The sequence below is a fragment of the Maniola hyperantus genome, chromosome 11, assembly GCF_902806685.2.
Source record: "Maniola hyperantus chromosome 11, iAphHyp1.2, whole genome shotgun sequence".
NCBI lineage: Eukaryota > Metazoa > Arthropoda > Insecta > Lepidoptera > Nymphalidae > Maniola > Maniola hyperantus.
In genome coordinates, this window is record NC_048546.1 from 3926368 (window position 1) to 3941947 (window position 15580).

At 36.9% G+C, this 15580-nt stretch overlaps 1 protein-coding gene and 1 non-coding gene across 4 annotated transcripts in view; one reads left to right on the forward strand and one right to left on the reverse strand.

Annotated features, from left to right (window-relative positions):
• LOC117986474 (Kv channel-interacting protein 4-like) overlaps positions 1–15580 on the reverse strand; it is a 231227-nt gene that overhangs the window by 67585 nt on the left and 148062 nt on the right. The gene's annotated exons all lie outside the window — the stretch shown is intronic.
• Positions 10606–10676, forward strand: TRNAG-GCC (transfer RNA glycine (anticodon GCC)). The gene has a single exon. It is a non-coding gene; the product is annotated as a tRNA-Gly (tRNA).

Genomic DNA, 15580 nt, shown 5'->3' on the forward strand with positions numbered 1-15580 from the left:
CGCGCAATGAGGGTTCCGTACTACAGTCGTATTTTTTCGACATTTTGCACGATAATTCAAAAACTATGATGCATAAAAATAAATAAAAATCTGTTTTAGAATGTACAGGTGAAGACCTTTCATATGATACCCCACTTGATATAGTCACGCACTTCGAAAGTTGAAAATACTAATTATTAGTTCATGACCACAATTTAATTTTTTTTGTGTGATCTAACCCTAAATTCACGGTTTTCAGATTTTTCCCTAAATGTCAGCTATAAGATCTACCTACCTGCCAAATTTCATGATTCTAGGTCAACGGGAAGTACCCTGTAGGTTTCTTGACAGACAGACGGACAGACAGACAGACAGACAGACAACAAAGTGATCCTATAAGGGTTCCGTTTTTCCTTTTGAGGTACGGAACCCTAAAAAGTATGCTGATTTTAGCTGCTGGATTGATTTGGTTGTGGTTTTTGCATTAGATAATTATCTGCGTAAGTTTTAGGCAACCAGGCAGTGCTGCAGTTATTTAGGCAATTGTTAATATTTTTGTTTTCAAAGATGAAAATTTTTAGAACATGAATTTTAAATTTAACTTTTGTTTAAGTCTCAAATAAGAGAACTAGATCTAGACTTGAAGGTATTCTAGATGGAGACATATAAATACTTAAGTTTGGATCGATTTTCACTTAGCTTAGATATCGTAAACTGTATTCGTAACTCCTACAAAAGGCAAAGAGCAATAAACTAGAGGCTTTCGGGCCTTCCTTGGATTTTTCGTTTACCGATATCGGATTGTTTGGCTATTGAAACATTTATAGTGGGTTTCTATTTTGGGAACAACGAAACGGAACATCTTCGAAAATAATTAAATTATTGCGACCGAGAATTGCCTACAGAAAATTCCTAAATTAAATTACAAAATAATTTATACCTACTCTTTTATTAAAATATCGATATCTAAAATTAGGTAATTGGAGCTGGAAATGGAATTTCACCCGAGTTCAAATGATTGTAACTTAGAAGCTTTCGATCATACAAGTCTTAAACTTAAGACAAGCTTTAAGCAAAGGTTTTTTAATATTTATTATAGGCGCACGTTTGACCACGATCAGACCACATTCGATCCCCTGAATCGACTCGCAAGACTTATCTGTAATTGCGACAACAGAACGACAAACTGAAACTTTTATTTCCTGTTTCAGAACTGTAGGCGTTGGTGGGGTAACTTTTCGGAATTACGAGTATGTGCATTTTAAGCAATTAATTATCACTTGTTTTAACGGTGAAGGAAAATATCATGGACAAACCTGCATGCCTGAGAGTTCTCCATAATGTTCCCAAAGGTGTGTGAAGTCTGCCGATCCACTCTTGGACAGTGTGGCGGACTATGACCTGAACCATTCTCATTCTGAGAGGAGACCCATGCTCAGTAGTGGGCCGGTGATGTAATGATGATGATGGATGAAGCAAGTTTTTTAGTTACAAATATTGATTGCGAGAAGATCTTAATTGCCATACCAGTTCAAGACAAAAGAGAAACCATATAAATATGTCCTAAAATCAACGTATAAACGAATTTCTTCATTCCTCCTGATGACTAAGGGCTGATTTCACCAACGTAAAATACGTCTGGTCCGAGCGTAAATTCAATAATTTGGCAGGTTTTCAATACAAAAACTGCCTTTAGGTACGCCCAATTTATAACTCGGTTAAACGTCACTCGACGTTGGTGAAATCGGTACTAAGTACTAAAAGTAGTAAGTAGTATAGGTAAAAGGCAAAGATACTGATGTGAAATTCAGCTAGAATTCAACTTAACTTCACTGACGAAGTTGGTAAATGACCAACTTTAACTTAACTGACCGCAGCAATTAAGCATCGCCCAGCGATTTGTTGAAGCGAGCTTTTGCAGACTATATTTTATTCCCAAGCCTTCGTTTGCTCTGGCGCGTTTTACTTTTAACGCGCGTTAAAATAAGTTTTGGAGGAGAAAAATTGGTGATAAAAGCACTTAACTTCTAACGTGATGCTAATTCACTGAACATATTATTTTTAACGCTTGGCGATAAGTTTCGAATCTAATTTGGCATTCATGTCAACTAATTTCTATAACAAATAATACAACAAACAAATATATTTAATAGTGTGTTTGTAAGGCTTCTTTCATCATTATGATCAACTCATCGCCAACTCAGTGTTGATCACAGGTTTTCTCTATGATTGAGCTAAGGGTTTAAACCATAGTCCACAACATACAATTGGCAGACTTACAGGCAAGCAGCCTTACAATTTACAAGGTTTTCTTTCATCGTTAAACGCACATAGCTCAGAAAAGTTACAGATGCCTATCGGCGATTGAACCCAGGCCCCTCCCAACAGGAAGGTAAATTTTTGACGTGACTTAAAAAAACGTGTAAACATTGTTACAAAACTATTTAACGTGAAAATATAGATGCTACAAATTGTGATCGGCTAGCGCTATTAACATGAATGGGTCTCATGATTTTTTCTTGTGGACTACAAAAGATTTATTTCGACATAGAAAGCGTTCCACTTATCGTACATTTCGATATCGGTATTTACCTTTGTATTGACTTTTGCAAGGGTCTTTTGTAGACCGTCCAATTTCTTACATACGCCAGATGGTGCGCGATTGATGGAAGAAGAAAAATGTTATCTACGTGATCTTAATACATTAGGAAAATAAGCGTATTACTTTTCTACTTCGTAGTGACACAGGGTAGTGACATAGTGTGTAATAAATAAAATTCTTAGAATTGTTACGGTTATCAAAAAAATCATACATCCATGCAACTTGATTTGCGTGAACCAGAATGATCTGCGAACAAAGTTTATTTTGTGCTTGAATTTCCAAAAAGTAAGTACCAAATATTTTATTTATTTTTTATTTTTATTTATTAGGAACACACACAATACATTAATTTAACACAAACTACGACACTTAGACAAACACAGGCTGATAAATGTATATTTGGTCTATCATAGATAGTTTTAGCATGTAGCTGATTTTTATAGTTTCTGAATAAAACAGAATGACACACAGAGAGACACCGAGGTGATTCGTCTTCCGTGTTTTCTTTGGAGTACCGGACACTATAAAATACAGTTTTTAAAGAAATTACTGCACTTAATATGGGATTTTGGGTTTGTGGCTATGTGTTCATAAAGAAAGAAGAAATTCTATGTTTATGCGAATCCTCATTATTAATCGTAGAAAGTGAAACTGTAGTCACAGTTAACCGAATGAATCTACAATAAAGTAGGTAATTAAGTTCTACTATGTACAATACCTCCCCGTGGCGGTGTGATATTTTATTAATATAATTCAGTGGCTACTGACAATAATAATTACCTTTCATTATGTGGCAAGGTTGAAAAAGCGAAGCCATTTTCCCGGCAACTGGCGGTAGATTCGCATTGTTATGAGCTTAATTTGGATTAAGCTAGGGTGATAAGCCCGCCGAGCTTTCGTTCCGATGAATGTGGCGACATCTCGCGGATTAACTACTATTTTCCAATTTAGACTTCACGTGATATTTTTTTTAAATTAAGGTTATTACAATAAAACTTAAAGCTAGCATTATCAAATTATTATAAATATCATGCCCGCCTGAAAAGTGAAATGGAGCCAGTAATACTGGCTCCATTTCCACAAGGGACATCTAAGCTGATCCGTTGCGCAAAAAATGAGCCAGCCTTTTTTACTGTCAAACTTTAACCAAATTAGGTAGTCTTTTCATTTCGTTTTCGTGAATTTAGGTTTAAAAGATCTCTTTGCTCGAAGTCCTTTCTTAGCGGGGGTTTACTTACGTTATAAAAAACCCGAGTTCCTAGATCAAGGACGGTTTCAGTGTACGTTGATATGTCAATCATTCTTCTCATTGTTGTTTTTTTAAAACTTATTTTGCCAATATATATAAATTATGCCATTTTTATGATAGTGATAAAAGTTTGACAGTACACAATAAATAGAAGTTACGGAGCACCTTTCTGTTATTTGAAACGCAAAGTATTTCCAATTTTATAACATTCTATACTTCTTTCCAAACTCGTAAGCAAGATTAAAATAACTTCCAGAATGATTTAGTATCTGGAAATGGTGCTGCATTTCTCTTTAAGCTAGATAAACTAAACTTTGTCATCTAGCAACTCTAGCGCACAAACTTTGCACTTTGTATCTAAGCATTCTGAGCTAATGCAGCGGTATTTTTCACATCCGAATCCTTTTTCACTTGAATTTTGAAGGATTGAAGGATATATGGCATATATGATAGCGCATATTAATAAAATTGGTCGTTAAAAGTCGGCTGGGTCAGTAATATTGGCCTAGAGTCGGTAGTTATGCACGGTTGACCGGCTTAGGTGGTCAAAGTTTGGCATTTCAAATTGCGACAATTTTGTTTTGATCGGTCCAGTATCTTAAACGTCTAAAAACAAATGAACTCCTCATTCTGTCATTAAGATGTCTTATAGTATTAAACAGACAGAAAAAGGTATAGTCCGCGACAGGTCGAGGTGGCAATCGGGGTGGCCCAACACAGCCCCCGCGTTAACCCGGTGCGGGATAGCGCGGGGTATCCCCCTGCTTCATACCCCGATTACCATCTCGATATGTCGCGTACTTATAGATAGAAGGAATAGAAATATATTGTATCATTGCATCCTTTTCCGCCCTTCATTCATTGTAAAAAACCGCAGAGAACAGAAATTTATAGGACCCATATATCTTGCTGGTCCGTGCTCGTAGCTCGTAGCATGAAAACCAAAGTCGAACCGACCATCCATTCGACATTGTAGCCCCTCGATCACACTGAAATTTTATAGGTCTGCTTTTTAAAGTTCGTTTTTATTTTGGCGATAGCATTTGCACCACATACAAGACAATATTTCGAATCTTATATACAAAAGTCCGATTTGACACATTTCTATTGCAAAAAAATCGATAGGAAACGGTAAAAACGGTAAAGAAGTATGTGTGAGGTGACCTCACCTCACGTATACTTCTCTACAGGTATAAACAATGCGTTATTTTTTTAAGTAACCATTAAAAATAGTGATCCAGTAAAAATAGTTGTAGACATGAAGAGTAAGTTATGAGTTCATATCGTCTTTTCTCAGTAGAACCTAATTGCCGAACCGTTGGTACTTGGTAGTGTTGTGATATCATAAGACCCACTAGTTGTGGGGTAACTTGTATCTACCGAATTTACTAACGATGGATCCGAAATCGATCGTAGAGTGGTGGCCACCTATGTGAACGAGGGTTAACCTATGGCCACCTATAGGCAGAGTGAACTATGTCTATAGGTGTTCATTCGCCTTTATTGAAATTTGAAATTGTTCCCGCAGTTCCAGTGATATGTGTCGACATCTGTACCCGTAGTACAAGATTTTACGTCTCACCGAACCAAACCAAATTCGAGAGTCGAAATACTTCCGCGTTACAGTAAACTGGATCTTAAATGCCTTGTTTTAAAGCTCAAGTTTGTCTACACTTCTACAGCCAGCGCTCCAAGCGGAAACATTGCGAAATTAAAATCAGTGGCATTGAATATTTGACTTCAATTCAAGTCTGTTTAGGTCCATTTTACTGTAACGCGGAAGTATTTCGACTCTCGAATTTGGTTTCGTTTGGTGAGACGTAAAATCTTGTACTACGGGTACTGACACTGGACACAAAACGTGTTTACGTTTTCGTTGGTATTTGTTTCTCGTATTTCTATTCTCTCTTCACTGTGGCAATTTATGGTGGTAAATACAAACCACGCGCGATTTAATTGAACCGTAACCTAAACTAACGGCTTTTTCTAAATATTTTAGGGATTTCCAACGGAGTTTTTTTGTTTTCTATTTTTAAAAAGCCGGGCTCGCACACGATGGGTTCCGTACCAACGTACATTTATTTATTTTTATGCATCATAGTTTTTTTAATTATGGTGCAAAATGTCGAAAAACTACGACTGTAGTACGGAACACTCAGTGCGCGAGCGTGACTCGCACTTGGCCGGTTTTATTTAACTGTTATAATATCTATCTAATGTTTGTCACACTTTACTCCAAAGCCAGTTTCAAATAAAATGGCCAAAGAAGCTTTGTTTTTAGAGCCCGTCTAAGATTTCGCACTTGATGTAAATTCATTCTATAGCTGCTATCGTTGTCAGGGGCTTGAAGAAATCGTCAAAAGCTTTAGCGAGACAGAGTTGCCTTTGTTTTGCTTCGTTATTACCGGATTCAAAAGAAAAGCGGTTGGAAAAGTTGTTGTTGAAATGATCGCCATGTTTTTGTCTGTTATAAAAACACCAAAATGAATGCTTCATTATTTTTTTGAGGTCAATATTAGAATACCTAATTAACTGACACGAGGTTTTAACTTTTTGTTTTATTATCAAAAGGTAACTGAAATTACTTGTGTTTACCTATTGTTCTGTTTTCAATAACTAGCCGCAACTGAAGCCTCTCTCCAGAAGAACCAGATTTTAGAATGCCGACCTAAAAAAATTCTAGTTCATTTCCTCAAATGAACTCCAGTATAGGCAGGTATACTCTTTTAATTTAGTTTAGTGGCAAGTTATCTTGACAGCGATCTCACTTGGTGGTAATAGATGAAGATGCAATTTAAGATGGAAGATGACTAACTTGGAATGGAATTTTTAAAAACATTCCCCTAATCGGTTTCTACGTAAGATCGTCTTGGAAAGCTAAATTGCTTGGTGGCCTATGGTGTCTTGCTAAGCCAGGTGCATAGAGACTAAACCCAATCTGAGCTAATTGAGAAATTATGAATTTCTAAATAGTCTAGTGGTTAAGACGTCAGCCTTCTATTCGGAAGATCGGAGGTTCGATCCCGGGCACGCTCCTTTACCATTTCGGAGTTATATGCGTTTTAAGCAATTAAATATCACTAGCTTTAACGCTGAAGGAAAACATCGTGAGGAAACTTGAGAGAGTTCTGCATAATGTTCTCAAAGGTGTGTGAAGTCTGCCAATCTATTCAAGACCAGCGTGGCAGACTATGGCCTAAACCTTCTCATTCTGAGAGGAGACCCGTGCTCAGAAATAAGCCGACGCGACGATGGGTTGATCATGGTGATGAAATTTACAAATTGACTTAGTCGGAAATCAAATCCAGTACAGAACGCGGCAGAAAGTAATATTATACATCGGCCTCTAGAATGATATTTCAGCTTTGTAGAGCATTGTCGCTGTCACTCATACCTACTCGTATATGACACTTGGTCGGTCTCAACGACAGAGACAATGCTCTACAAATCCGCTATCTCCGTCTAAAGGTCGATGTACATTATTGTCTGCCGCGTACTGTACATCGCACGTAAAGACTAGGTAAATTGCTCATCACTGCACCAGGGAAGTCGTTAAATACTTAGTCGTAAATTTTGCATAGCGTATTCAATCAAATTCTTTTAATATCCGGTTATTTTTCCGTTCTACCGCCGAAGCTGAATTCACATTTGCAAACAAAAGTGTAGATTTATATTTGAGAGGATTTACTTTATACGTCTGTGTGGGAACTGAAATCGGCGTAAAATCCCTTGATTTAGCCTGTCTGGTGCCGTTGATATCTATTAGCCCATTTTATGGCCGCGGTCGCTTCGCTGTTTTGAATGGAATAATATAACCTAGCGAATTCAAAATCACTATTTTTAGAATTTTAGCTGAGGTTTTTAGAGTTAAGACCTTTGAATAAATGTTTACTTTACCTACATCCTTTTTTATGTAGATTAATTTTAATTTTTGTGCCTCATCTAGTGACAGAAGGGCTGACTCGCAAAGGATCATGCCTGGCTGTCCCCCCGCTGAAATGCAGCCAGTATTCTTGGCACCATTCCACACGGGTATGATTTGTACAGTAATTAGATAAAGCTACCCTTAAGTTTTATTGTAATATTTTCAATTAAAAAAGACATGCAGATCGCGTTTTCAATTTTTATGATAAACCGCACAAACGAACGAGGTACGAATTCTTGAAACGCAAAAAACCTTTCATTGTTTTTTCAAACATTTTGGAATTAGCATTAAATATATTTTCTGCTTTATATGATTCTGACTTGATATCGACTTTGTGAAGTAAAAAGAATATAAAACTTTATATCGATTCCTACTCGTAAATGCTGCTTTTACGATTCTATTCTATGGAGATTAGCTTTTATGCACTGCAAAATTGCAAAATTTCCGTATTTTCGTAACAATCGACGATATTGAACGATTTTGAGCCTGCATTAATGCTGTTCTGTCTCTCTTTCTCTCTATACATCGTATTTCTCATCGCTGAGGGTTGTGATCGTGACCCCTTTCTATTAATCATATTAAGTATCAGCAGTTTGTCGAGTTAATAATATGGTGGGGCATACCAATCGACTGAGTACCTAAGTCACAGAGAATTGGTGGTGTAAGTATAGTAGGTATCTACATATAGTACGCGACAGGTTGAGATGGCAATCGGGAAGGGAACGCCCGCACAGCCCTTGCGCTAACCCGGTGTGCGCGAGCGCAGGTAACGTGCGGGTGTTCGGGCCGTCTCCCTGCCTCATACCCCGATTGCCATCTCGACCTGTCGCGGAGTATACCTATACCTACGTGATTTTGATTCTTAGATTTAGCCGGTTGATTATAACCAGGACCGATGGCTTAACGTGCTCTCCGAGAGACGGAGGTAAAAGGACCTCCAAAGTCGGTCACCCATCCAGATACCGACCTGGGTCGACATTGCTAAATCTGGCAAACGACTGAACTGATATAAGCGTGGGGCGGTGCGTACACATCCCTCAACCCTATTACGAAGTGACAATATTTTTCGTGCCCGTATGTTGGCGCTTCGTCTCTATTTCAGCTTCGATATTCAAATGTTAAACTAAAAACTTCTATGGCCTTTTATTTACATCGGGGTATTTGTACAGAACACGCTTCCATGGTTCCGTGCAATTGTGTCAACACCGACAGTAAACCACTGTGTATTTTTTTATATCTCCATAAAATACATAAAAGTATTTCGGTACATGTGGCGCAATTTAGGACACATTGCAAATAGATACTGCAATCAGATTGGGCACTGCATCGGCAATTGAATTGTGCAAGCTGGTATCATCCATGTCACATTGGAATATTGTGATTTTCTAAACCAAAAGTATGCCTCCCTTTCTTATCTTTTTTATTTGTGACAAGTTTTTTGACTGCCGCGTACCTTATAGACAGTAATCCATAATATCTATTATAAATCTGAAAGTGTATCTGGCTGTCTGTCAGCTAGTTTTCACGGTCCATCCGTTTAACCATTTTGATGAAAGGTACAGAGATAACGGATCTGCCCCTGAAAGGGGAGAAAGACTCATAGGGACAAGGAAGTAGATATAGAAAAGAACTTGTAGGGAGTCAAGTTTTCCCCGGGAAACACGCCAAAAAGCAAGCACCGAACGGTTGCCCTGCCGCGTTTTGGCCCATATAACTTCGAGGTTGGTGAGGTCGTGGGAGGTGGTGGAGATACCGCGGAGGCACATGTGGCGAAGGCTTAGTAATGGGTCCCGTTGTCATCCTTCTGGTACGAACCTTAAAAACAAAATTTGATTCCTAATCAACTTTCGATATTTCAGATTGTAAAGAAAACACAAACCATTAACTTTAATCTATTCACGCCGCGCACCAAGCCGCGTCGGTTTAATTTACGTGATGTTTCATATTCCGTGGTCACGAACTCGCTAGATCCAATCACGTACACTAATTTGTAAATAAGCCAAAAAACTCATCGCACTAAGTGGATAGTGTAATGGAATCTCACCCTGTACGTAGGTAATTAGGCATTACGTAGTGTATAGAGCAGGTAACAATATTTTTACTGTGGTAAAATAAGCCTTATCACATTTTTTTAGGGTCACTTTATTGTCAGTCTGTCTGTCAAGAAACCTTGAAGAAACGGGTACTTCCTGTTGACCTAGAATCATGAAATTTGGCAGGTAGGTAGGTCTTATAGCACACGTAAGGGGAAAAATCCGAAAGCCGGGAATTTGCAGTTACATCACAATAAAAAATTAAAATGTGTTCATTACAAATAATTAGTATTTTCAACTTTAAAAGTAAGATTAATATATATCTGAGATATCTTTATCTTTAATATCTGAGATATTAATGAAGATGAATACCATTGACGTAGAATGGTGGCGTCAGTTGTTCAAACAAAAAAATATTATCAAAATATTCATCATTATGATCAACCTATCGCCGCACCGGCTCACTACAGAGAACGGGTCTAGTCTAAAAATATTATAGTAGGTATAATTTAAATTTCGAATGTTTTTTGAAACATGTTTGTGGTTGGTGTCCCAAAATGGTTAGCGCCCACTTATATTCTATAGGATATTTTGCCTCTATAATTTGTATGGGATTATACATAACAAAGAGAGCGCTATATCTACGAACTTCTTTCTACGGATAGGGTATAGTTCTAGTTTTGCGTAAAGTCTTTATCAACCAAAAACTCCAGGTAGGTACTATTAGTTATTATTTCTCCTCAAAATTAGAACTGCAAAACATGTACCTAAAAGACAAATAAAGAAGTATCATCAAAATTTCACAAGTATATTACAAGCATCGGTGGTTCAGTGGTAGAATGCTCGCCTGCCACGCGGGCGGCCCGGGTTCGATTCCCGGCCGATGCAATCACTTTTTTAATTTTTGAAACCAGATCTATCCAGTATCCAGATATTATGAATATTTTTATTTTTAAGTTTTACATATTAAAAATTTAATAATATGTAAAGTATTGTAATTATATTTTTATTCTATCTAACAAATGAAAGTTACTTCAGACGAATTTTGATGAATTGAAAAATTAAAAAGAACCAGCAAGAAAGGAACTGGCATTTACATATCCAAGCGCGCGTATAGGTGCCGTTCTGCTGCAGTCGCCTTTTGTAGTGTGATCTTCTTCGTACACTAATACGCGCGCGTTTAACGTGACGTCTACTGTGCAATACTCCATAATAGGTTAAATTTTTATCCTAAGAAATCAAAGTATTCCGACGGGATTTTTGAAACCTAAATCTACGCGGAAAAGTCACGGATGACGGACACCATCGAGGAATTTCATAAGTCACTAAGATAAACTATTTTTAACTCAGTCTGCGTGGGTCTCATCTCATAACTTCAATCTCTTGGAATGTTATCTTTTCTTTGTCTAAGAAATTTCTTTTACCTCAGTTTTATCAAAAGATTAATATAAAGGGGTGAGCATAGGTCGTAGGGATGGGCATTATAGCAACTTTTAAATTATTTTCATTTGGTGAATTATTTTTGTTCACAGTGATTTTTCACGGAAAGTGATTTTTAAATTTTCGCACTTACAATCGTTTGCTACATTAATTTAACTAGAAATTATGATCAAGATAATAAATAGTCTGATATTTCACTGGTGGTTTCACAGAAAGTGAATTTTTGCACTTGCTTATTGCTTGCTTTTCGTGAAACATAGCAAACGATTTGTTTGCTATATTAATTTGACTAAGCGTGACTAGACGTTCTTCTTTTTCCAACACGCAGCGATGTGTGTTCTCGCTCGCGTGCTTATTAGCGTCTTAGCTGGGATTGATGACTGTGTGCGTGGAAATTTAAATAACAAAGCTGGATTACATGTAACAAATTTCAAACTGTGGGAATTTTTTTATAGACTACTTTAAGCAAGGTAAGTGTTAAATATGAAAATACTTTTCACGTGATTTGTCACATGCTACGTATGAAATGGTCCCTCTCTAGTAAGTCGTTTTTAAATGAGGTGGAATTTTCAACTTCGCTAGGCAAACCATCCGGCTTCTGAGTGCTTTGTCTTGCATTACCAAGGAGATACCCACTTACTTTGATCCCTTGCGGCTAAGTTTACTCTTATTACGTTTCCTAGTTATTAAAACGTAAGTTAAGATTAGCTTCTCTTTACTGAGATTAACAATTTAGTCTCGGAAATTCGCAATCTAATCTATAGGTATGTCTATTTTCACTTACAATACCTACATTATTATTTATAGGTACGTATAAATCTGAGCCTAAGTGAAATTTTGATTTACTAGTTGTTATTGAAAAAGGTAAAGCAATTTCATGTTCGACTATCCTTATCTATGATTTACAATAACAATCTAATATAACACGATTTCTAAGAACGATTCAAAACAAAAATTTACTTATACCTAGTCCTTCATTCTTATTTTAAGCATTCCCCTTTTTAATCTAGCGGGGTTGAAGAGTTGAAATATATTATTTCACCGCCAACAGTCACAGATATCATATTTATTTGAGAATAACATAACAAAACTAAATATTTATTTTTTCGAAAATCAATATTGATTCCTGACCCAATGAGCGAAAATATTTGTTGGAAAACAAACTTCAATATATAGTGATCTTTTTTCTTTACCCATAATGATAACTCACTAGTCAATGAAGTGGATCGGTTGGGGGTTCACTTTCAGAATGGCAAGGGATTAGGCCATTGTCCATTACGCTGATCATGTGCAGATTGGCAGACTTCACACACTTTCGAAGATCATCATGGAAAACTCTCAGGCATGCAGATTTCCTCACGATGTTTTCCATCACCGATAGAGCAAGTAATATTAAATTTAATTCCTTAAAACGCACATAACTTGTAAAAGTTAGAGGTGTGTCTGGAATTGAACCTCAGGCTTCCCGAATGGGTGGTTGACGTTATAATCACTAGGCAATTACCGCTTCCAAGGCTAGCACCGTTATGTAAACAGTGATAGCTAATTAAATCTACCTCTCGAAATTTGTTACCTACTCAGACTTCTTTCGATGCTTTTATTTTAACCAAACAGGCAAATAGTGAGTAGAACATCTATCTGTTAGTTTACGGTTGTTTACAGTACAGATTGTGGGTTTCGTTCCCTACTCGATGCTACTCGTAGTTTTTTCGCATAGTTTTTCGCGACATTCTAAGGGTTTTGAATAAAACATCTGGGAAATGTGTGCTCAACGGCGAATGCATCCGTGTTTGTTGTTTTACAAAGAGGGCAATAACAAACCGCTGAATTATTAAACAGGTCTGTGTTCCGCCTTTGCTTTCGTGAAAACTATTTTTGGGTTGAAAACTAGACAAAATTTGACTGGTGATATTTTTTCAGAACATTTTTACTATCAGGGAACTAGCCTGTATCTATAGGTAAATGTTATATGAGTCAGGACCATGTGAAAGAAAAGCTAGGCTGATTCTTTAAGTTAAAAAAACCGCCTCTTACCCATCAGGAAAGCGGTGAAAATAATTAACTCGTGAATACAAATCCAACTTGTGTTTTTATAGGTACAATAAAAAACAAACATGCCACATAACGATTACGGACTGTACTGTTTTAGCCAAATATACTTATTAGTATCTAGTATTACATTGGTACCGATTCTGAGCACAACTTAATTTTAGAGTATTCGCATCCTCTTCTTACAAATGTAATATGAAAAGGACAGACTCAGTTTGAAATTTAATTTAGAGCTGTCAAACTCCGTGACTTAAGCTACCAGACGCGAGCCTATTGTTTAAATGTGTAGCGTGCACTAAAATTTAGAGTCTTTAAATGTAAAATTCATGTTCCGTCCTTTTTTAGCAATATTAAAAAGAAAAAGATGCGGATACTCTTAATTTAGTTTGAAGAAAGGCAACAGAATCGACGCCATTATTTAGTTAATTAGAGCCTGCTTGTACAAAGTTAAACAATAAGTTACCAGATTACTGATAGTGAACAGAAGACAATAGTGTGGATTGTACAAATGCTGCTATTTTAGAACAATACAGGCTCCTGGTTGGGACAATAAGGATAGAGCGAGGGTTTAAATCGCTGGAGAAGTTTCGCTTACTGATCTAGTTTTATGGGAGATGATTTTTTAAAATGGTATAGGTGGTTTAAAATGGATGGATTTTGCTTCAATACTTCTGTCATCAATTTTCCCGTAAGATATAAAAGGAAAAGGTGACTGACTGACTGACTGACTGATCTATCAACGCACAGCTCAAACTACTGGACGGATCAAGCTGAAATTTGGCATGCAGGTAGCTATTGTGACGCAGGCATCCGCTAAGAAAGGATTTTGAAAATTCAACCCCTAAAGGGGTAAAACAGATGTTTGAAATTTGTGTAGTCCACGCGGACGAAGTCGCGAGCATAAGCTAGTGTTCAAATAATTGACCTGTGCAGATAGAGTCATAATATTTGACAGATGTCTCATCACTACCATTTAGTTCCAAGTACGCTCACATGACGGTCACTACTGCTATCAGCGCCAAGATGGTGAAAATCCAGTAGCTCTTTACAAGTAATTTAATTATTCTTGAACTTAGCCTACAATTTCTTAATGAAAATAGACTATTTTCTATTATTACGCGATAAAAATGTCAGGCGAGTGGGAAATATAATTACTCGGAAGCATTTACACCACAGAACTTTAAATATCGTATTCGAAATGGTGCCTGAGTTCCTCAATAACGGAGAGACCTATCGCCGTAGTTTGTGCAGCTACAGTGTGACGATCGCAATTGCCTCTGATTGGCAGCCATTCTCTCGCTATTGGTTGAAATGCAATGCCGTAGAAAGAATATCTACCATAAATACCAGTTAAATTAAAAGTGTAGCAATGATTAATGCAGCTTTTTCGCAATTGACCAGTGGGATGGACGTATCAATTTAAACCTAAAACCACTCTGTCTTAAAATTGAAGATTTTACATGTAGGTTCTATCAAGAGAAGGCAAGGAGGGTCGCTAGCATACAAGTAATGCCAAAGCAAAATCTATTTCTGGCATTCAAAGCGACGTAAATCAAATTGTCACGTTATTTGCATGACAATTTGATTAACGTCGCTTTACGTACGTATACGTCTGTTTTTACGATAATGTGGACTACACATCTACACTACACATCTGTACGGCAACAAGTTTGTGTTCCTTTACCACTTCTATATATTACCCTTCAGTTTCAGTTTCATTCAGTGGTCCACAGCATTATATTTAATAAGGATTTCGTTCTGGCACCAACTTAAGATTTCTCTCAGCGATTACGCCAAGGAATTTGTAATTAAGAAATTCCAACAAAATTTAATTCTACTTCTTAGCTTGAACACATTATTAAGTATGTAAAACAATGTAATTGAGACGTGTTATGAATTTTGTTTAAGATACGAACTATATAATTATTTTGTATTATCTTTTTTTTTAATTTAAATTTTTTTAATGAAAATATTACAATAAAAGTTAAAGCTAGCCTTATCTTATTACTATACAAATCATGCCCGCGTGGAATGGTGCCTAGAATACTGGCTGCATTTCCGCGCTGGACAGCCAGGCTGATCCGTTGCGCAAAAAATGAGCCAGCCCTTCTGTTACCAGATGAGGCTATTAATCGCGGTGAAATGTCTCCTATATTTTTTTTGCACTTATGGGAACTTTATGAATTAACTTCAAATTTTTGTATTGTTATCACAATATTATACGTATATTTACTAAGGAGAAAGATTGGCTTTCTGCAGACGAGGGATCTTAGCCTGAAATCTATAGAGCCTACTTACTTGGA